At 35.9% G+C, this 24,770-nt stretch overlaps 1 pseudogene; it reads left to right on the top strand.

Annotated features, from left to right (window-relative positions):
- Window positions 1–22,978: 22,978 nt before the first annotated feature.
- LOC107153672 lies at window positions 22,979–23,916 on the top strand (annotated as a pseudogene).
- Window positions 23,917–24,770: the final 854 nt, after the last annotated feature.

Genomic DNA, 24,770 nt, shown 5'->3' on the forward strand with positions numbered 1-24,770 from the left:
CCTCCAGCCGTATAATTAGCATTTCTCTGAGAAATCCTGGTTCCTTCAATTGGAGAATGGCCTTCAGATGGATTTTGTAATGGATTATAACCTAGACAGACTTGGGCAAGCAGAACTCAGACAATTTTCACAATAGTGATCAATAGTATGATCCAAAGCCTAGGAATTTCACAGGAAACTACCCTACAGGGAGTTTTATAAATATTACATCAGCAGTATTTAATTGAATTATAGGATTAGAGAATAATACTTAGATTATATCATCTTGGAATTTTTCATTAGACTGAGCAAGATTTATCCAAATGACATCATATTAAATCTTAGTGATTCATACCTGAGAGATGCTACAGTGGAATTCAGTGCACTCTGAGAATACCTTGTATATAATTTTTTGGAAGTCAGGTAAACAGGAGAAAAATAAAAAAATAATAAATTCATGCTGAAAGAAATTTGTGATTCCTTTAAAAAATTTAGATTTTTTTTTCTAAATTGGTAATGAGGATACAATTCCTGAAAATGTTTCAGTGACACCTAGCTAAATCTCAAAAAAAAAAAAAAAATGTGGGATGCATAGTTAAAGTCATTGAAAACAGTATAAAGATATGTAATACAGTATCTTCACTTCTTGGGAAGTAAATAATATAAGGAAACATTATACGGGTGGGAAAGAAAAGTATTAATGAAGAGCCTTGGGAGCTATAAGGTAAATAAATTCAGTGGCTATGGCAATAGGATCCCTAGGGGAGGCATTAGAGGGCTGTATCTTGGAGGTAACAAGGACCTAAAATCTTAGATGGGTGATGTTGCTCCTGTGAGATGGAGGGGGTAGGAGGCAGGAATGGAGACAGGAGATAGGTTCCTTTCTCTCTATGGGAAGAACATGTTCACTAAAAAGAGAGCAAATAAGGTTCAGTCCTTGGGGTATGAAATCCATAAAGGTGGGAAAACCAAACAGAACTGTGGGTAGGCAGCAATACTTTGGTAAAATATGTTTGCTCAGTAATTCTTGGCTCTAAACTGTTTATGTACTTGATTTTAAAGAAACATTATTTACAATCAGGCCACAAAGTGGCCTAGAATAAACTAAAAAAGAACAAAGGTACACACAGAGCAAATACTCAGTCTTAAGAAATCACAGTGGGGAAGATATTTATCCAGCTAGACAAAAAGAATGAGTGTGGTTGAAATCTCCATTTTGGGTTTCAACCAAACCCTGTGGTATACTTTTTGAATGTTTCATTTAACACTTAATACTTATTTATTTTGTTATGATAAAATGTACATAAATGATTACATTTCAATGGCATTAAATATATATTAATATTATTGTGCCATTATTAATATTATCCACCTCCAGAATTTTTTTCAGTCCATACTGATACTCTGTATTCATTAAACAACTCCCCATTTTCTCTCCCTCTGGTGCCTGGTGACCACTGTTCTACTTCTGTCTCTGTGTCTTTGATTACTCTAAGTGTGTCATAAAATTGGAATCATATCATACCTTTTGTGTATTACTTATTTTATTTAACATTATATCTTCAAGTTTAATCGAGGTTGTGGTGTTCCACTTATATTCCCACAGTAGTCACAATCAAATGATGTCAAGTCTTTGTTTTTCTCCTGAGGCAGTTGCCTAGACTGAGGTGAATAGCAGGACTCACAAAACACACAATGGCAGGGAAGTGCGTGCAGAGTCCATAATAGAGGTAGGAGACTGAAGTCTCCAGAACAGAGGCCCCAACCCCTTAGCTACCAGAGGCAGAGTTGGAGATCAAGAAAGTGGCACAACACTAGGGATGTAGGCAACAAGGACCAAGCCACAAGGCCAAAGTCAAGTGTAGGCGATGTTGAACTGGGGCAGAAATGGCAGCTGGTAAGGGTCTGGTAATCCTATTAGCTGCACTTATGGAGGTCATTTTGAATTCAGAAAAGTAGAGGGAAAGACTGCAGTGAGTGACTCTGATGCTGAAGATGGAGAGACCACTGATCTCAAATGCCTAAAGGCTGGCTGATCCAGGACAGTTTCCAAGAAAAAGGTAGACTGTAGATGGGTAGCATCTGGACAGGCAGAGAGGAGTGGTAATGATTTACTCAGAGGAGCTGGCACTAGGATAAATAGGGAGATTAAAAACTGCCAGGTACTTTTGAAGCTAAAAAGGTCAGTTTGACTGGGGAAGGGAGTTTGTATGGAATGCAGAATGAGAGAGGAGCAGGTTGATGGAGCCAGTTTAGAAAGTGCAGCTATTGAGAAGTAATTGATTCAGATTATTTTGTAAATAATGGACACCATCAGAAAATGAATTAGCCTTACTTTTTCCTTTGTCTCAACTTCCTTAGCCTTAATCTTGACTTTAATTAGAACAATTAGCATTCTTTGCTTTAGAGTAGGGTGGGAAACATCTGTATCTCCTAAGAGAATGCAAACTGTCTAAAGACAATTTGTCTTATTCAAGTTAGTGTCCCTAACCACATTAAGCACAAGGTTTTGAATTTCTTAGTCCTTCATTAGGCATTCTTTGAATTGAGTGGTTTTAGATTATTGAAGTTTTGAGGGAATATGGGGTAAAATGGTCAAGGTTATAATTTAGAAAGATTAATCCCAATGGAATATGTAGGGAAAATAGAATCCGGCTGATCACTAGGGAAGGTATTTCAATAATGAAGTGATAAGGAAAATGAAGGCATTTCTCCACTGGGTCTTAACAAGAAGGGAAGGATTTGAAGAAAAACTTGAAAACAGATCACCATCTTTATGTGCCAATAGTCTTTCAGTGGCAGATGGAAGCAGAGGTTAAGAAGAAAGAAAGAAAAAAGCTAAGGAATGAATCATCAGTTACTCCTCCTGCATATTTTCTTCTGTGGAATCTCAAACAAGTTACCTAATATATAGCCAACAAATAGAGTTTTCTTTCTTTCTGAAATCACAGAATCAGATGCTTTTCTAGAAAATGCAATTAACATCAGTCAGAAAATGCTGTCTTTATTACTCAGAAAGCAAAATTAATCTAGCTGTTTTCATTTTCTCATTGGGTTTGTTTGACAAGCTGGGGGCTCTGTGAGTTTCTATAAATGTGTTTAGTACAGTCTGTGGACACTAGAAAATAATATTATATTTGTCACAGAAGCACATTGAAGTGATTCCTAGCTATACAGAAATAAGATTACTCTTTGAGAGTTAAGCCTATAAAATTCACCCCCAAGCAGTTGATCAGCCACCTGTGCTAGTAAACCACGAGAAATTGCCTGTAAATCTGGGTCTAAAGGGTTTGGACAATCTTTGTGGGATACAAATTTGACTGCAATGCTTTGGCACATGGAAAATCATAATGCTTCATTTTTTTTCCCCCAAATCAAATGAAATCTAGCTCTGTTCTCTTACTCACGAGGGGGCTGGCATTGAAATACCAAATGTGTGATTACTGAGGGCTCCTTCTCTTTTTCCGCTTGGGTTTTACCTTCAGTGACTGCCCAGGAACAGCTGATGGTCCATTTTAAAGACAAGTGGTTCCTCTCACTCTCCCATTGGCCAGTGGGATCTTCTGCTGGAACTCTCTGACCTGGTGGCAGGCCTTCTCATGTCACTCCACCCTCTCCCTTTCCCCGATGTTTTGTTCTGGGAAAAACCACAACTTGCCATCTGTGATAATTCCGAATCCTGTCCGCTTTCTATGTTGGAAATTTTTTCTCTCTGGTGGCAACTTCCATGATCTCTCCTCCACACCACCTTTGTTGGGGGATTAAATTTAATCTCCTCCAGTCTACTTCAGACATAAAAGCTGTTTAACTCCTTCCCTCCTGATAAGAAAGTCATGAAGCTCACCCTTTAAAAAATAAGCATTTCCTCTTTCCTATATGTGACTGGTAAAAACAGATTATTTTTCCTTGGCGAGTCTAAAAGCAATAATAACAATATCAAGCACAATGGCAAAATAATCCATAACAATACCTACTATCATCTCAGAACAACCCCAAATATCTGTTAGTTATTGTTGTTAATTCATCTGATTGCATATCATATACTCTAATCAAGGGAATGTAAGTTAATTCTCAGAGTGATGGTCTTTATCATAAATGTTCCACTCACCCTTTAATTCATGCAGTATTTATTTATCTTTTTGTGGTTCTGAGGATTGAACCCCACACATGCTGGGCAAGTGCTCTACCACTGAGCTGTATCTCCTTTCTTTTAAGTTTTGCTTTGAGACAGGGTCTTGCTAATACTAGGTTCAAATAGAATCAAGTATCCTGTGACTTGTTTGGACAAAGACTGGTTAACATTAGGGTTTGATAAACAGAATGGAATTTGGAGAAAAGGTAGGCTGCAAGGGAGAATTTCTTAATAAATCTCCAGCATTCTTCAATCAAAATGGTCTGGCTACATTGGAAGGTCAATTTTTATGATGGAATGGGATGATGCCAAGTGGTCCTTAACGTGGCGATCATGGTGATCATCCAGTTCTGCAGCTTTGTTACAATTTCTTTTCTTCTGGTCAGTTCCAGATTCTGTGTGGTCAAAGTCTCATCATGGTGGAGAGACAGCTTTGAGATGTCCTCATCATGTGACAATTTAGCCTCTCTAAGTCACATGCTTATTTCACTTATTTAGTTATATCTAAGTTCAGAAAAAACTTGTTTACATTAAGATGACTACAGAAAAAGTGCATCTATTTTTGGTGGATACTATAGTCTGAAAGTATCTCCCCAAAATTCAGATGTTGAAACCTAATCATCAACTTGATGGTACTGGGAGATGGAGCCTTTGGAGGTAATTAGGTCATTAGGGTAAAGCCCTAATGAGTAGTGTTAGTGCTCTCATAAAAGAGCCCCCAGAAAACTGCTTTGCTCCTTTTTACTATGGTCCCTCACTAGACACCAAATCTGCCAGCGCCTTGAACTTGGCCTTCCCAGTTTCCCAAACTGTGAAAATAAGTTTCTATTGTTAATAAACCACCCAATCTGTGATATTTTGTATAACAGCCCAAAAGACTGAGACAGAATCTTGTTTCTCCACTGTTGGTGAGATGGGTAGTTGATTTACTCATGAAATGGAAATGTTCCACTCACCCATTCATTCATGCAGTAAGTGTTTATTTATCTTTTTGTGGTTCTGAGGATTGAACCCAGGGCCCCACACATGCTGGGCAAGTGGTCTACCACTGAGCTATATCTCTCCTCTTTTAAGTTTTGCTTTGAGACAGGGTCTTGCTAATTGCCCAGGCTTGCCTTGAACTTGTGATCCTCTAGCTTCAACCTCCCAAGTAGCTGAGATTAAAGTTGTGTGCCATCTGTGCTCAGTGTGATAATTATTTATTGAATGTCTACTTCATGGTGGTACTGGTCTAAGTGTTGAAGCTAAACAAATTAATACTTTAGGTATGGTTTTGTCCACTGGGCTTACATATTAACCCAAGTAATTTTCTAATCTTTTATCTTAATCTCTCCTTTTTTTTTTTTTTGAGTACTTACTCAGGGTTTCCTAAATGCCAAGCTGTCTCTATTTATTTATTTATGCCATAGTGGTGATGAAACTCGGGGAACTGCAGACCTGAGACTTGGCTCCCATAATAAATGATATTGGAAGTCACAAGTTCAAAGACTGGCTTTGAACTTGTAATCCTCCTGCCTCAGCCTCCAGAGTAGCCGAAATTACAGGGCAGTATGACCATGCTTGGAATTGATTATATTTTCATTCATTTATTTGTTTTTCCTTGTGCTTGGGTTTCAACCCATGGTCTCATAGATGATCACTGAGTTATAATTCCCACATCCAAGCTGCTTTATTTGATCATTTACAGATTTCCTTGGTCTTACCCTGGAAATTCTAATTGAGTGAATCTGGTTTGGAGCTAGGAACTCTGTACTTAAAAAAAAAAACTTAGATGGTTCAATGTGAAGCTTGGTTTGAGAATCATAATTTCCAAAAACATTCTTATCATTTAGAACTGAAATTATGGGGTGCCTGAATCATACATAGATAAGAACCATGTACATAGACAAGCACTATAGAATGTCAAATAGAAACTTTCTTTTTGTCATGTAACTACTTGCTAATACCCAAACTGAGAATAAAAGCCACAGTATGTTCTATATTCTAAATCTACAGTGGAGTTGGTGTTCTCTACCCTCCTGCAGGCTTTCTGAGAGGACTTCAGTTAAGGAACTCACCAAACACACACACTGACCCTATAGTGAGGGAGGCTGGAAGGAAGGAATCCAACCTCTTGGGGAGTGGGTTGTAGACTCAATTCTTTCTTTTTTCAAGTTAAGTATGTGGGTGAAGGGAGCTCAAGAAAACCACTTGAAAAGAAAAATAAACAGACATTTTGTTCCCTGGGTGTATGACCTCCTAGAGAGCATAGTTGCTGACATGCTCCGTGAGCTACGTGGATGTGGAAAAAGAGAGCACTGTGAAGATGGCACAAGTGGAGCAAAATCTAGGTAGAGAGGGGCCAGAAAAGTTTGGTCTCCTTCAAAGAAAGTGATGGAGTTCTCAAGTGACTGCAGACCTGAGACTTGGCTCCCATAATAAATGATATTGGAAGCCACAATTATCCCAAGGTTGGTGCAGTGTGAGGGGCAAAGAGAGCCTCATACATGGGGAATGCCACCAGGTCAGCATCTGCCAAAGAAGGTAACCAAACCTCTCATCAAATTGAAGAGCCGTGACTGGTCTGTACTGAGCCCACAGGCAATAGGCTGGACTCGTTCTTACCAGTCGACTGTGCAGAGGGCACAGCCCTGCTCAGTGGTATGTGGAGATGTCATGTTTCTTCCTCCTTCCTGCCTGTCCTAATCCCAGAGAAACCCGCACGTAGAAGGAGGGGTGGAGGTGATTAAGAGCCAGAATTCCTTCTCACCCAGCCCTGCTCCTTACCCCTGCCAAACTCCCTGGGGCTTTTGATCTAAAAAACGAAGGAAGGCCTAACCTCTTCTGGGTCATGGGATGAGTAGAGTTTTGATTAACTATAAAATAGAAGGGTTAAGATAGAAATGACTCTGAAATACCTGAGTGACATGTCCTAATAACCATATTTGGCTGAAAAGCATGAACTTAGACAAGACATATTTGGGGACTTGCTATTCAGCAGGAAAATAGTGGTACTGGGAACACTTGATGGGAAAATAAACCATTATGTGTCCATAGTGAGTTGAGATTCCTCAATAAAGTTTCCCTCCCTTCCTTCCTTTAACTTCCTTCCTTCCCTCCCTCCCTCTCTCCTTCTTTTCCTTTCCCTTCCCTCCCTCCCTCCTTCCTTCCTTCTTCTTTCTTTCTTTCCTTCCTTTCTTCCTTCCTCCCTCCCTCCTTTTCTTTCCTGCAATGCTGGGGATGGAACCCAGGGCTTTGCTCATCCTAGGCAAACACTCCAATTCTGAGCTACACTCCCAAAATTACTTAAAATTTTTCAGTACTGATTTTAAAATAATTATGTGTGCACATGTTACAAAATTCAAAAGACATGTAAAGGGTAAAGGTAAACATTTCATTCCCCTCTCCTCTCCCTTAACCATGAAGTTCTTTCTGGAAGTAGCCAGAATTGCTTTGTATTAAAGCTTTAAAATAGTCACATAATTCTCTATCAGTTCTATAGCATTGATGAACATGAACAAGAAGTACATGGATTAGATACATTTCCACGTTCTAAGTTTACTATTCGAAAGCTGTTGCCAGACTGCATCATCTCATCCTCATTATTTTCTGTGACCCTATGAATCACATTGTTTGAAATTCCCCAGAAGCAGATGTTCAGGAAATCCTCAGATTTTTTTTTTTAATATTTATTTTTTAGTTTTCGCCGGACACAACATCTTTGTATGTGGTGCTGAGGATGGAACCCGGGCTGCACGCATGCCAGGCGAGCGCGCTACCGCTTGAGCCACATCCCCAGCCCTGAGATTTTTGTTTTTTAATTTTGAAACTTTGAAATGACTATTCCTATATTATATCTTATGCTTTGCTTCTTTCTTGTATTTTGCTCATTTGAATAAACTTGGTTTATTTGTTGAAGGTTTCAGAAAACTGTTCCGAGATATGTTTACTTCAGAAAGAACACTAAGGAGTCTTGGAACCCATTTCTGGCTCTAGTTATTTAGTATTCTGTGAAAGTCATGCAAGTTCTATAGTGACTTTCCTCAGCTCTAAAACTATTACATCTGAGGGTGGAGGTTGAAATGTTGATTTGTTTTAGTGACTGTTTTTTTAGGACAAGGGCGTAGGTGTGTCAAAAAAAGTTTTCATTGGCCTCAGTCCAAATTAAAATCCAGGTAATATTTTTATAAACCTGGGTCCCATTCACTCCCATCTCTACCCTAAACTGGATTTTACCACTCTATTTTGCATGTGCTTCCTTTAAAAAAATTAAAAAAAAATTGTCCTAATTAGTTATACGTGACAGTAGGATGCTTTTTGACATGTTGTACACAAATGGAGCACAAGCTTGTGTTTCTTTATGTTGGCCACCATTCTTTTTTTGGTACCAGAGATTGAACTCAGGAGTGCTTAACCCCTGAATCACATCCCCAACACTTTTTAAAATGTTTTAGAGACAGATTCTTGCTGAGTTGTTCAGGACCTTGCTAACTTGCTGAGACTGGGTTTGAACTCGTGATTCTCCTCATGCCTCAACCTCCAGAATCACTGGGATTAGATGTGCATGCCACGGCGCCTGGCTTGTTAGTGACCATTCTTTGGCTTGCAAGCTCCATAAGGATACAGGCTAAAAATAAATTTACTTATTAATTTATTTTTGCATTTCACAAAACAAATCAGAGTATTGAATACAAGGCTGATAAAAGATGATATTTTTGTTGAGTAATTAGGCTAAGGATTTTAGGGTTAATTCAGTAATGGTTTGTGAACTAAAGCAACACCACCTTAAAAAACTTATTCAGTAATTGGAAAGGGAGAGAGTTTATATTGAAGCATTTAAAGGACAGAAATGTGTTTAGAAAGCTAGAATGATAAAGGACTGCTAATTTATCAATAAAAATCCAGGATACCCTGCATTTATATGGCAAAAATTGTATGGTGTTAACTTAGGAGGTATAGGAGACTTGAGAAGGAGAATGGAAATAACGAGGAGACCAATGAAATCACTGGAGGAGAGAAGGGCTTCTGACACATGGAGGTGCCAGGACTGAACTTGGGTCACATAGTATAGAGGTAGATAGGGCAGGACTTGCAGACTTGAAGTCGGAGGTGAAGTGGAAGTGAAATCAAAAGTGATTGCTAAAGGTTTTAAACTCACAATACTGGGTAGATGACTGCAGAAAAATGATCTTTATTCTGGAAACTGGAAGAAGACTAGGTTTGTTTAGGGCAGGAAAACAATAAAAAAAGAAATTCATTTTAAATCTTTTTGAATTTACCAGTGGAAATACCTGGTATATTTAGAGATATAAGTTTAAAGCTTGGGAGAAGTTTGCTGGATATAGAGATATGAATATTTTAAGAAGGGTGCTGGGAAGCAGGAGGTGGAAAAATTTTGCTGGAATACCTGGTAATTTGATCCAGGGTGAATATAAGTATCTCCTGATGCTGAATTTGGATCAAGAAACAAAGGAGTCAAATGTGTATAAATATGCCCTTAAATATGTAGATATATTGCTATGTGATGTAAGCCTGAGTCTGAGTACTAGATATAGTTAGATAGGAGCAAGAATTTCTATTTGGTATTCACAGTAAGGTGACTATGGATAATGATAACACACCATATATTTAAAAAAATTAAGTGAAAGAATTTGGAAAGTTTTCACCATAAAGAAATGACAATTTTTTTTTCAATGCTGGAGATTAAACCCAGGGCCTTATTCTTGCTAACCAAGTGCTCTACCACTGAGTTACAATTTTATCCCTGACAAATGTTTGAGGGGATACATATGTTTAGCCTGATTTGAACATCACACAACATATACATGTATATAGATTACACATTAATATGTATAGTTTTTAATGTTTATAAAACTGCATCAGATGAAAAATAAGTTGAATTTTAAAAACTCAGGAAACACTTAAAAACAAAACAAAATGCAAGCTAAAATAAGTGAGGGAAATGAAGCAAGATTTCTCCCTTGATTCTCACCAGTGTCACCGACAGCTTTATCTTCTATGTAGGAAACGAAGGGCAAGAGAAAAATCTTCTCCTATGTTGCTGCTTCTTGAGTCCCCTTGGCGCTCTCAGATTACATATTTTTGGATAACTATATTGATTAACTATAGTAGAAGTGTGTGTGTATGTGTGTGGTGTGTGTGTGTGTGTGTGTGTGTGTGTGTGTTCCACCAATCCATAACCCTCCTGCAAGGTTTTAGTAGCCCTCAATAAATATTTAGTGAGAAAAAAGGAATGAATACATAAATTGATTTTTTAACAAATAACTTGAGGTATAGTCATATTAATATTATTAACTTTAAGTTAATAGAGTGTATTTAATGGAAATTTAGAAAAATCATCATTTCCTGTGAGTCTTCAGAGGTTTGAGGAAAAATTCTGTTGGTAGGAAACTCATGATGGGAGAACAGTACAAAATATATATTCCCAGCTCTGTCACATTCTCTTCCCTCAGGACACATTTTGCTGCCTGGGCCTAGTGACAAATTCCATCTGTAGTAGGTCGGAATTTTCCCTCCCATGAAGACTTATGAGATATCAACAGGAAAATAGCATTTGTATGGAGCACTTATTGGAAAAATAAAACCATTTACATGTCCATAATGAGTTGAAATTCCTTAGTAGGCTTAAATTATTTTCTTAGAAGATTTAAATATAATTATACGTGCATGTCTCAGAATTCAAAAGATGTAAAAGAGTAGAAGTAAAAAATGAGTTTTTTTTTCTCTTTCTCCTCTTACAGTGGTCTTTCCATTGTGGAAAGGAACAAAGTGGGAAGAGTTAGATAAAAATGAGTATCAACCAGTGCATGAAACAAGAAGTCCCCCCTCAGAGTTATACAAAAGTACATACAAGAGGAAGTGAGGGGAAAGGGAAAAATAATACAAGGGGGACAAATGAATGTCAGTAGAGGGGGCAGAGAGAGAAGAGGGGAGGGGAGGGGGGATAGTAGAGGATAGGAAAGGCAGCAGAACACAACAGACACTAGTATGGCAATATGTAATTCAATGGATGTGTAACTGATGTGATTCTGCAATCTGTATATGGGGTAAAAATGGGAGCTCATAACCCACTTGAATCAAAGTGTGAAATATGATATATCAAGAACTATGTAATGTTTTGAACAACCAACAATAAAAAAATTAAAAAAAAAAAAAGAAACAAGAAGTCCCAAAGGGGGCAAAATCAGACTCTAGGTGTGGCTTCTTCTGTAGGTTACTCCTCTCTTCTGCAATTGGATTTTGATAATCTGAGAAAGAACCAGAACTAAAAAAAAAAAAAAAAGAAACAAATCAAAAACAAAAACAACTTTTACCAAGACTACAACAAAACAGAAGGAAATGGGGAACAAAGTTTAAATGTTCAGAGCTCCATCTTCTGGTCATAGAACTGAAATGAGGTATTTATCATTTGACTAAATATATCTACAGAAACTGTGTTAAATGTATCATTTCATTTAATTGAGCTGTCTTGCCAAATAAGCTACAAACTCTTGAATTTGAAAATTCAAGCTCTTCAAAATCTGGCTCCAACCTCTTTTTTAAATCACTATTCATTCATTTATTTTCATAAGTATTTGCTAACCTACCTGGTAAACAGTATTGGGCTAGACTCTGAGGGAAAGACAGACCCATCAGCCTGCTTTTAATTACGAGCAACTCTTTAGTTCTTTAGTTCTCATATCATCAAAAAACAAGTTGATTATTTTACATTTAGTATAAACTATATAAATAATATATGAACAATACTCCTCTCTCCAAATTTAAAGTTGGCAGGAAATGGCTAAACTGTCCTTTGACTAGCACTTTGGTTATAATCCACCTCCTTTTCCACCCAGCAGTAACTATAGTTGTGGGTTTGTGGATGCTTCTGGATAGTATTTAAACTGTGTTGTATGTGAATGTACATATAGAAATTGGTGCTTCTAGTAAACTTGAATAGCGTGCATTCTGCATGAGCATGTTCTACACCAATAGCATAATACTGTATGCAATTGCTTTCTACACTTAGCAATATATCTTGGGAATTTACCTACTTTATTACATATCTACCTAGGTTGTTCTTTTTAACAATAAGATAGTATTCCAAAATATTGAACCTATCTCCTTTTTAGCTTGTTTGCTTAGTTACAAACAATACTGAATGAACATTCCTGTGCACTTAAATATTTCAGTGAAGCGGAATTTCTAGCCATAGGGTCTGTATATTTTTGGTTGACAGATACTTTTACCCTCTGAAGTCACAGTGGCAATGAAAGGGCATTTTCTCCATACTTATTTCTCCACACATCTACCAACATTTGATATATTGCACTTAATTTTGGGAGTCAATCTAATGGTCAAGAACTGATATTTTATTTATTTATTTATTTTTTGTTGTCATTTCTACTTTTACTCCCCTGTTTGTATATCCTTTCATGTTCACTGACCATTTCATCTATTGTTTTGGGACTTGATTCTTATTATTTACATGTTCATGTACTTTAATCTATGTTGGACAGTTTTATTTGTGTTTGGTCTATAGTTATTCTTTTATATTCAGGATAATAATTTGTTACATATGTGTGAAGTATTTTTTTCTGGATTTTGTTCCTTTTTAAAACTTTGCCTAGGGTTTTATTTACCACATGTAAGTTTTAATTTTATCTAATTTATCAATGATTCCTTACATTCCCTTGAATAAATATCCTCATTTTTTAAAAATGCATCTTGTACAGTGTGGTCAGAGCTCTGCTCATATCCCTTCAGTCTTACTGCTCTTATTTATTTATTGGTGCTGGAGATGGAGCCCAGGGCCTCATGCATGCTAGGCAAATGCTCTATCACTGAACCACACCTGAAGCCCCATGTAGAGATACTTTTATTGTAAGCATCTGTGTCTTTGCCTGAGAGCTTCTCGTGTCATGCAGAAGATTAATCTCTATCCCTTACCCTGGGAGCAATTCAAGCCCTGATTGTTTTGATTGGTGTTAATTCCCATGTTTCCTTGCCATTTGGGTGGACACCAGCTCCCCTGGTTTCTAGCTGGATTCAGCCTCAGTTTTTACAATGGTAATTTGCTTAATGATATACCCTTTGTGTACTACTTCCCTTCCCTGACTCCCATCCTCACTTTCCTACCATTCGTTCCTGGGGTCTTCTTTCCAATAAACTGTTTTCCTTGGACCTTTGACTCACCATATGCTTCTGGGGAAACCCAAACTATATGGTGTCTTAGTGAGCCCTTACTCTGTGTAAGGCAACTAAGAGTCTGTGCCAAGAGTCCTACTATGAAATGCGTAGTTATGTTATCTTCATTTTGTATAGAAAGTATCCAAAGTTTAAGTTTAATTAGGTACTTAGAATGCTCAGCAAATGAATGACAAAACTGTAATTTGAACCAAGGCCTTTTGGCCTTCAGAACACACATTTGTGAGCTTTGGATTGAGAAACAACCACCTTTCTAGAATATCCTTCACTCATTTTTCTCACAAAATTTCTCCTGCACTTTTGTGGTCCTGTTCAAAGGACAGTTCCTCAATATGGAATTCCTTGACATTATGTTCCAAGTCAGAATTAATTTCTCCTTTTCCTAATTCTCATATAACCTAATGCCTCTCTTACATAATTTATCACTTTGTCTTTTTTATTGGTGGGCATGTATCATTTTCTGTACTTTGTGAGTGCCTAATACATATCAGGTGCTTTGTGAGTTCTTTTATTTTTTTTCCTTCTGTGGGGCTGGAAATGGAGCCCAGGACCTTGTGATTGCTAGACAAGAGTTCTATAACTGCCCTACATCCCAGCCCTGATTTTTTTTTTTGGGGGGGGGATGTGGGTGGAGAGGATAAGGAAAGATGATAAACTCCTTGAAGGCAAGGATCATGTCTCTGTCTTGCCTAGCTCATGCCTTACATTGAGGAGGAGTTCAATGAGGGCTCGCTGAATTGAACTTCAGATATTATATATGCTTGAGAAAGGACAGGAGAGTTAATTGGGGGAAATAATTGATACATAGTTACACAATGAATAGACTATTTCATGACTTAAAGAAATTTGAAAACCAGTACAATTTGGATATATCAACAGATTTGTGAATTAATCAACATGCTAGTCCAGAGTTCATAGGATATTTTTTGGTATTTCTTCTCTAGTTTAGTAGTAATAGGTATTATGATATAATGGAAAGTCATCTATAAATGAAAAGAAATGCCCGACACTTACATCTTAGGCAAGGAATTCACATTTAGGAGACTGAATGAAAAAATAGAACTTAAAAAAATGATCAAGGCTGGGAGTATAATTTAGTTGTAGATTGCTTGCCTAGTATGGGCAAAGCCCTGGGTTTGAATCTCCAGTACCACAAAATAAAATAAAAAGTTATCAAAGAGTATGTTAAAATGCTGAAGGGCCATGGAGGGAAGAAAATGTGGTTTTGGTTAGCTAGAAAAAGACTCCCAGAGTTGGAAAGTTTTAATCAACATGAAGATATAATAGGTGCTATTTTGGAGATGGTAGTGGTCAGAACGTTTTGGCTAGTATGAAAAAATAGTGCAGGTTAAGAATTGCTTGCTATATTTGTGGGGGATACAGACTAATGAGCTTTGCTGGTTTTGGGGACATGTAACCGACCCCCCGCCCCAAACCCAAAGAGGGTCTAGGCAGACTGGTCAAAGCAAACCAGGAGGCAGGTGAAGCTGGACTTGGGAGTTGTACCAGCTGAGTCTTTCAGCACCTCTTTTCCTTCTCTGACACTTCCTTCCTTCTCATCCCTCACCCCAGGCAGTCTTCTTGTGTTTCGCCAGCTCTCACTTTGAGACGTGCTCACTCAGGTGTAGATGATGATGATTTCGGATTTGGAAAGGCAAAGCATTTGGTGGGTGGGGTGGGAAGAGGAGAGCCAGAAAGGGTTTTGTTAGTTAGGATACAAATGTGAGCAAAGGCAGAGATGTGAATGTTTATGGACAACCTGACAAAAAGACAGTGTTTCACTTGGGTAAGGCAGCACAATTCTTAATGATTTTGAGTATGAGAGTTCTTTTATTAAGAAAAAAGTTGGTAGGTGCCTACATAATTGTGACTGCACTCTTAGTATCCTTTGAGAAAATACATGATGATGAAATATACTAAAAGATAATAAATAGTGTATATGTAGAAGTTTATTTAGTTTACAGACATTAATTGGAAGAATGACAATCCACAAATCCATTTACAGCTTTTCTTTTTGTTAACTTTTAGTTTTGTTTTAATCAGTTATACATGACAGTAGAATGCATTTATGTGCTTTGATATACATAGATGGGGTATGATTTCTTTTATTTCTGATTATACATGTTGTAGAATCACATTGGTTATGCAATCATATCTGTACATAAGGTAATAATGTCTTGTTTCATTCTACTATCCTTCCTATCCCCATATGCCCTCCCCTCCCCTCTCTTCACTCCCCTCTACCTAATCTAAGGCAACTCTATTACAACCTTTCAATATCCCTCAGATCTTTGGTATACAGGTAGAGTTCCCTAGGGCTAGCATATAATTTATGTAGAGAGGTTCATATTGTGAAACTCACCAATACATTCAACAAATATTTATTAAACATCTACTAAGTGGAATGTGCTCTTTTAGGTTCTGGGGAAACAGCTGTAAAAGAAACTGTAACCCTTTTGTCAGGGAGCATTATATTCAGTGGAAGAGACAGATAAAAGATAATAACACAAATAACTAAAATATTTCAAAATAGTGTCAATTGTTATGAGGAATAAGGATTGCCTATGTAGGCTGGGGGGAATGTTGCTTAAAAAGATAGAGAGACAACTTTCCAGTCCAATGATACTCGAGTAGATATTTTAATGAGTCTGAGAGAGCCCTGCAGTTTGAAAGGAGAAGAGTTTTTGGTCAAGCAAACTACTACTGCAAAGCCCAAGAGGTGGGAGCATGTTTGTTGTCCTGAGTAACAGCAAGAAGATCAGTATGGCTAGAACAGGGTTGAGAGATGGAGGATTATAACAGAGGATGAAGTCTGACAGTGGGTAGTCACATTATGTAGAAACTTGCAGACCATTGTAAGCACTTTAAATTTTACCTTAAGTGAGATAGGAAGAAGCTATTGGAAGATTTTAATCAGAATAGTGACATAATCTGATTTATGTTTAGAAGTATCACCCTGGCTGTTTGTGAAATAGATTATTATTAGGTAAGTGTTGAAGCAGGAGACTAATTGTAGAGATCCAGGCTAGAGATTAATTGTCAAATGCTCCTGATTGTTAAATAAGATGAGGACTGAGAACTGACCCTTGGGTTTTGCAATTATTATGTTACTAAGGAGGTCATAAAAAGGCTTTGAAGATTTAATAGGGAAGTGATATCGTTAGTGTTATACTTTACAAAGATTTGTCTACTAGGAGTAGTAGATGGGAAGAATTAGATAAAGAAAAATCTGAGGACAGATATTTTAGGTGCTCACTGTAAAAATCTAACTGGAAGATTATGAAAGTATGAAGTAGGGCAGCAAAGGTGGGCACAGAAGGACCTTTCAGAATCTGAATTGCAAGAGCTAGACAATTTCATAGGATGTAAGAGAGACTGAAGAGACAAAGCTAAATTTTTGAAATTGTTTGACTAGGACAATTATGTTTCCATTAAGAGTTGAGAAAGGAACAGTATGAGTTTGTCTGGGGAAGATGATGCCTTTAACTTTGGATGTCATGACTTTTAAGTTCTAGACATTTAGGTTGAACTCAAAGCTCACCTTTTCTCGCAGCAGTTCTTCTTTTGATATTCTAGAGGCATCTGATAAATGATGATTTCCTGTGAACTGCAGGAAGTCACATCCTTGGGGACATTGGCACCTGAATCCTCCTCTTCTTCCTGGGATAAGCCTTTGCTACTTTACTTTTGGTTTGTATTGATGACTCACAGAGAACAAGAGCCTCACAAAAAGTCACTTATTTTTCTTTGTTTACATGCAGTTTCTGGTGTTTGTGGTGAATTTTGATGAAAATTTCTTTCACAATGGAAATAGTGAAAAAAAGTCCAGAAAACAAAAGGTAAAAATTTAAGACTAAAACGTGGGAGTCATTTTTATCAAACTGGATTAAAAAGTCCAAGGAAAATAATGTAAAAAGAGAAGAATATTATTTATAGGTGTCAGAGAATTCTATATAGTGGAAAGTTGGTTTAGAAAATGGAGGGGAGAGGATGCGCATTCAAAAGCTACCAAGAAAATTCCTCAAAAAGAAAAAGAAAAGTCAATCATCTTGAGGGGCCATGTTGCAGTGGAAGAAACCTTGGAGCAGGGTATGGGTGTCTATGGAGTGATATAAAAGAGAAATAAATAGGAATTTTTTATGAGTTTTGAAAGAGTAGTCTGGAGAAAGCCCAGGAACTGGAAGAAACTGGTAGATGAAAAAATGGGAGAGGATGAAATGGGATGTTGGGATGGAACTAGGACAGGAGCTGGGACTACCAAAGAGATGACCAGGGAAAAATGCTTGGTGGTAAGTATGGTTTTGGACTTTTAAGAATGCAGTTTTTTTTTTTTTGCTTTCATATACATATACAGTTTAATGATTATATAAATCAAAATCAAGATAATTAACATAGTTATCAGATTATGTAATTATTTGTTTTGCTTCATGGTGACATTTAAGACCTATTATTTTGGTAAATCTCAGATATTCAATACAATATTACTAAATATACTCACTATGCTGCAGATCAGTTTTCCAGAACTTATTTACACCATATCATTGAAATTTGGTATGGATTAAATCCAGGAATGCTCTATCATGAGTTAAATTCCCAAAACTTTTTATATTTTTGTTTCCAGCTCAGAATGCAGTTTTTTTTTAAATCAAACTTTTACTATTGTAAAACTATTTACTATTTTCTCAATTACAAAAGAATAAGATAACGTTTATTTTTTTTCAGGTTGTACAGAGTATCACATCACTGCAAATTGAATCTTCATCCACCTATTTAAATATAAAGAACTTTATGTTTCTCAAAGGTATCATGTTTCTACCACTACCCTAATAACATTCTAATCAATTTATATTTTTAAATATTAAGGGATTTCAAATACCTATTATATTAAAAAAGTATATTATTCTAACAAGGAATTCAGGAATTTGATTTCCAGATGCAGCATATAGATTTAAGTTGTCCTGGGGTTTATATTTGACCTAATATGTATCTATAACTAGTGTAGTAACAACAGGGCTTTCATTTTGCATAACTAATAAGGGTAACTGATGAATCAGACTAATGATATTGCTTTATGCTTCTTTAGCATCTTTCATCTGCAGCTTGCTAAATACTTTGTAAACATTAATTAAATAACACATCACAACACAGCTTGGAGGAAAGGTTAGTATTATTATCCTTTTATGGGGAGACAGACATAGAGGGCTTAGGTAAGACAAACATTAAATATATAGAATGGACTTCTATAGGATAAAGGTGCTAATAATAATGCTTCTTCTTGGGTAAAGAAGAAGCATAAGTATAATTACTACAAAATACCTAAAGTTTATAGGTGAATGTGAATTTCAGGAAATGTAGAACATTCTGTGAAATTCAGAGATCAGGCATTAAAAGGATGTTCCTGATTAAAAGAGTGTATTATCATTCAGTACCCAAACTTATATATTTTTTTCAGATAAATGAGAGGAAATCAGGTCAGGATTACTATAATGTGCTTGAATTTAGTAATTCAAATGGAATCATATGATCAGGGTGTTCAGCGCAGCCCTGATTTCAAATAAGCTAATCTGCTTCTCTTGTAAGTGGATTCAAATTGTCCTTATTATGTGACCTAATTTTTGGTTTTGTGAGCCAAATCACCATAACTATTATGGCTAATCTTAGAGCTTTGTTTCTCTATCCTCAAATGAAGTAGGTATTGAGCAATAGTCAGGTAGACCGGGTAATTCAGATAGCTAACATATCAATTATAAATTTCAACTACCAGTAATAGAGATCAGAATTCAGCAATATGGAATTTTATCTTATTTTACTTTATTTTCTTTTTTTGTTTGTTATTATTTATTACAATGTTTTGTTCACCAAATCAGAGTTATACACATGTTTATTTTACTTTATTTTCATAAAGGAAAATTGAAGAAAGAAAGCTTAAGTTGGTATGGCAGCTCTGAAGTGGCCTCAAGGACCCAGACTCTTTCTCCACCACTCATAGCATGTGGTTTCCTTTCCCAATATTGTCTTATGATCTGAGATATTACTAAGGTCTCAGATGTCACAAGCATGTTCCAGAAAGGAAGTGGGAAGGACAAAAAGGCATACTCCAGCTGTCTGTCTTAAGGAAATTTCTTTAAAGTTCCATTTACCATTCATCAACCTATAGGAGAGGTTGATAAGTGTAGTCATTTAGCCATACATCACTACTTAGAATAAAATCAAAGTTCTATCATTCAATAAAAAAAATAGATATCCAGTAGGTGACTAGTGGGACTAAGATATAGCAAGAAAACAAAATTACCAATTAAAGCAAATAAGCAAATTAAAAAGCCCTCTTTGGAAAGTGAATTATATGGCTTGGCTTTTTGTATTGCTGATATTGACTGAGCCACTAACACATTTCCACTCATTTTGTGATCTGGAGGCACCGCCTATGGGTGTGCATGGGTAGCCTGGGCAAGAAAATAACTGAACCAACAAGTGCATCAGCAGAATTGTCTGGGAGTGTTTTTTGCTGTGTTCCTCCCCACCTTGGCTTTAGTCATGAACTTAAGTCGAGGATCTGAGTGTGCTTGTGACTTACCTGCTGCCAGTTAATAAGGCAGCACCAAGACAGTGTAAATCTCTTCAATGTTTGATTAATATAAGGTGGAATGTAGAGCCATTTTCTTTTTACACAACTTTGCATACTGTGCTCTATAAGAATAAATGTTATCATGAGATTTGCCTACGCCTTACTCATCAATATAGTCAGTGCTTATTTGCTTGTAAGGAGTAGTTCATTTAAAAAATTACTTTTATTTTTAATTAACACACAATATTTGTGCTTATTCATGGATTATGGTGTCATAATTTAATACATGAAAACAATGTGTAATGATCAAATTATGAGAATTAACATTCTCATCTCTTCAAATATCATTTTTTTGTTGTTAACCTTCAAACTTTTCTCCTCTAGTTATTTTGAAATGTATAATTAATTTAAACAGACTTTAATTGCCTATTATTTGGTGATCCCTATTCTACTATTTTTATGTAATTAACTTTTTTTTTTTTTTTTAGTTTCCACAGTGAATAAGAATACACAGAATTTGTCTTTCTCTGCCTAGCTTACTTCACTCCAATTCTATCCATGTTGCTGCAAATGACAGGATTTCATTCTTATTTTATACTTGAATTATATGCCATATATATATATATATATATATATATATATATAAAATGTGGTGTATATATATATATATATATACACCACATTTTATATTTGTAGGTGGATATCTTGCTTGATTTCATATTCTGACTACTATGGATAGTGGTGTAATAAACATATATGTGCAGGTATCTCTTTGATATAATGATTTTATTTCTGTTGGACATATATTCAGTAGCAGGATTGCTGAATCATATGGTAATTCTATTTCAGTATTTTTTGGGGGGAGTACTGGGGATTGAACTCAACCACTGAGACATATCCCTAGCCCTATTTTGTATTTTATTTAGAGACAGGTTATTACTGAGTTGCTTAGCAACTCACTTTTGCTGAGGCTGGCTTTGAACTCGATCTTCCTTCCTTAGCCTCCCAAGCTGCTGGCTATTTCAGTATTTTGAGGTGTCTCTCTACTGTTTTCCATATTGCTATACTAATGTACTTTCCAACTAATGATGTATAAGAGTTCCTGTTTCTCCATATCCTTGCCAGAATTTATTTATTAATTTTTTTGTTTGTTTGATGATAGCCAATCTAACTGGGGTGAGATAATTACTCATTGATTTTCTCAGATCATTATCTGAAACATTTTGAGCACTTTTTAATATACATTTTTTTTTGCCAATTTTAAGTCTTTAGAGAAATGTCTATTCAAATCATTTGCTCATTTTATTGGATTATTATTATTATTATTATTATTATTATTGTTATTTTGAGTTCCTTATATATTCTGAATATTAAACCTTGAATAGTTTGTGAAATTTTTCTCCCAGTCTAATAAATTGAATCTTAACTCTGTTTATTCTTTCCTTGGCTGTGCAGAAGCTTCTTAGTTTGATATAATCCCATTTGTTTAGGTTTTTTTTTTTTTTTTGCCTGTGCCTTTGGGATTTATCCAAAAAAATCTACCAATCACCAATGTCCTAAAGTGTTCTGCCTGTTTTCGTCTAGTAGTTTCACAGTTTTGGAACATACATTTATGTTCTAAATTCATTTTGAATTGAATTTTGTATGTGGTGAGAGACAGGTGTTTAGTTTCATTCTTCTTGTATATATATCCAGTTTTCTTAGCACAATTTGTTGAAGAGAGTAACTTTTATCAGATATATATTCTTGGTTCATTTGCTGAAAATCCCTGGCTGTAAATAGGTGGATTAATTTTTGGATTTTTCTCTTCTGTTTTATTGGTCTTAGGTGCTTTTATGCTATACTCTGCTGTTTTGATTATTATATTTTTGTAGTATGTTTTGAAGTCAGGTATTGTGCTGCTTCCAGCTTTGCTCCTCTCCTCCTGACTTCCTTGGGATTGCTTTGAGTATTCTGGGTATTTGTTGTTCCATATCAATTCTGTGGTCATTTTTTCAAATTCTGTGAAGAATGCCATTGGAATTTTTTGTGGGTAACAGGGATTGAACTCAGGGGCACGCGACCATTAATTTGTTGATTTTTTTAAATCATAAAGGGATGTTGAATTTTATTGAAGGATTTTTCTGTGATTATTGAGATGATCATCTGTTTTCTGTCTTCAATCGGTTGATGTACTGTATTATGTTTATTGGTTTGTGTATGTTGAAACGTTTGCAGCCCTGGGATAAATCTCACTTGAACAGAGTATATAATCTTTTGATATACTTTTAGATTTAGCCTGGCAGTATTTTGTTGGGAATGTTTACATCTATGTACATTGGGATATTGGTTTATAACTTCCTTTTTTGTTATATCTTTATTTTTTAGAGGTCAGCATAATGATAGCTTCATAGATTGAATTTGGCAGAGTTCTCTTTTTTATTTTTTTTATTTGTTCTAAATAGTTATACATGACAGAATGCATTTTGATACATCATACATAAATGGAGTATAACTTCTTATTCTTCTCATTGTACGTAATGTAGAATCATACCAGTCATGAAATCATATATGTGCATAGGGTAATAATATTTTGGAATGGTTTGAAAATAACTGGCATTAGTTATTCTTTAAATAATTTGTACTTAGCAGTGAAACCATTATGTCCTGAGCTTTTCTTTGTTGGGAGACTTTTTATTGCTCCTTAAATTTCTTAGTTTGTTATTGGTCTATTCAGGAATTCATGTTTTCATGATTTAACTCTGGTAGGTTATATGTGTCCAGAGTTTGTCCATTTCTTCTAGGTTTTCCAACTTGTTGGCTTATTGGATCTAAGAATCATTTATATATCAGTTGAAATAACTCCTTTTTCATTTCTGATTTATTTGTTTGGGTCTTCTCTCTTGTTTTTCTTGGTTAGCTTGACAAACGTATCATTGATTTTATAAATTTTTTTAAAAAAATATCAACTTTTCTCCTCTCGGCATAGTCCACTTATCGACACTGGACTGCAGTGGCATCTTGGAAGCGGCTGCGGCTGGAGCAGTGTGGGCTCTCCAGGTTCAGCACTCATTTGATGACAACTGACTGAGGTTCCTATTGTGTCTTAGTGCACTCTTTTGCTTGTTGGGGCTAAGATGGACCTTGTTCTCAGTGCCACAGATTATTATTTTTTTTACACCATACGTATATCTAGCCACATGGCCAGAGGGTGACATTTTCCGACAAACTATTAGTCTCCTGATTGTAACAAATCTTGGCATTTATATCCTTTATTTCTTTGTGCCACATTGAGCTATTATTTTGTGTATGATCATTCATTAATGAAACATCCACAGTTTTTAAAGAATCAAGTGTATCGAGAGATTAAGTTCACTGTCCAGTCATTACCCTGGATAAGTATCCCCACCATTGCATTGTTCCTGCTAGAGTTGAGAGGTTACAGCAAATTATTTGACAACATAGGAGAGTTTCCAAGTGGTTGGTTTCACCTCATTGTCAGTGTCATCTCCTTCCTTTTTTTTTTTTATTGATATGCTGATCTACTGGATTCACAGAGGCCTTCATCATAGACTTGTATACAAGCACAAATATAAACTTCATCACATTTGGAAGATTTCCATTCCATTTGCAAGTCATGCTTTTCACCCAGTGGATGGCTTCCTTCAGAGTCTACCTTATCATATATACCCTTTTATCTTTCTGTTACACAAAGTGGTTTACTTAGGTTTGTACCTCTTGGTTAATATCTGGACTATTTCCATTCATGATGGTGATTTTCGTGTCCCCCAGATTTTAAAGCCATTTATTAATGGCTCAGCACATCATACAGACCACCACATGTTCTTTGACTATAACTACGGACAGTACTTCACACTTTGGGATAGAATTGGAGGTTCATTCAAAAATCCTTCCTCCTTTGAGGGGAAAGGACCACTTAGTTATGTGAAGAAGATGGCAGAAGAAAAATGCAACAGCCCTGCAGAAAATGGTTGTAAAAATGAAAAATTATGCAATGGAGAATTTACAAAGACTAAGTAATTATTGCCCAATTATTCTTAAATGGCTTAACAAATACTTTCATAAAGAAATGTGTGTATTGTAACATAAATATATTGGAAAAACATGTTTTGTAAAGGCATTCTACTAGCTGTTTATCAATCAATAAAAATTGATCATCCTGTTAAAAATTCGACTTTTCATTTTATAGATCTTTTATACAGTTTTTAGACTCTGTTTTATTTATTTCTACTCTGATCTTTATTATTTGTTTTCTAAGTAATTTTTTAATTTCCCTTTTGATTTCTTCATTGATCCAATGGTACTTCAAGAATATGTGGTTTATTTCCATAGATTTTTATAATTTTTAAAGTTACTCTTGGAGCTGCGATGTAGCTTGGTGGTAGAGTACTTGCCTAGCATGTGCAAGGTCCTAGATTTGATCCTTAGTACTAAAAAAAAAATTCTTGTAGATTTTTAGTTTTATTCCATTTGGTCAGAGAAGATGCATGATATGATATTATTATTTTTATTTTAAAGCCTTATTTTGTGGTATAACATATGGTCTCTTTTGGAGAATGTCTCATATGTTGATGATAAAATATGAGTTCTGCTGTTGGGTGAAATGTTCTACAAATATGTTATGTCCAGTGGTCTGTAGTAAAGTTTGACTCTGATGTTTCTTCATTAAGCTTTTGTCTGATGGTCTATGCATTGATGAAAATGGAATTGAAAATTGTAACTGGAAAAAGATGTAGACAGCCATTTAAGATTCTTTCTAACTGAATGTGGCCTTTAAAAAGCAAATGTTCAATGGGAAGATTAGACAAACTGCAGATAGGGCAAAGGGGAAGGAGGTGGGGGAGGGGGCAAGGCAGTAAAAAAATATGGTGGAATGAGATGGACATCACTACCCTAAGTACATGTATA

The sequence above is a fragment of the Marmota marmota genome, unplaced genomic scaffold, assembly GCF_001458135.2.
Source record: "Marmota marmota marmota unplaced genomic scaffold, marMar, whole genome shotgun sequence".
NCBI lineage: Eukaryota > Metazoa > Chordata > Mammalia > Rodentia > Sciuridae > Marmota > Marmota marmota.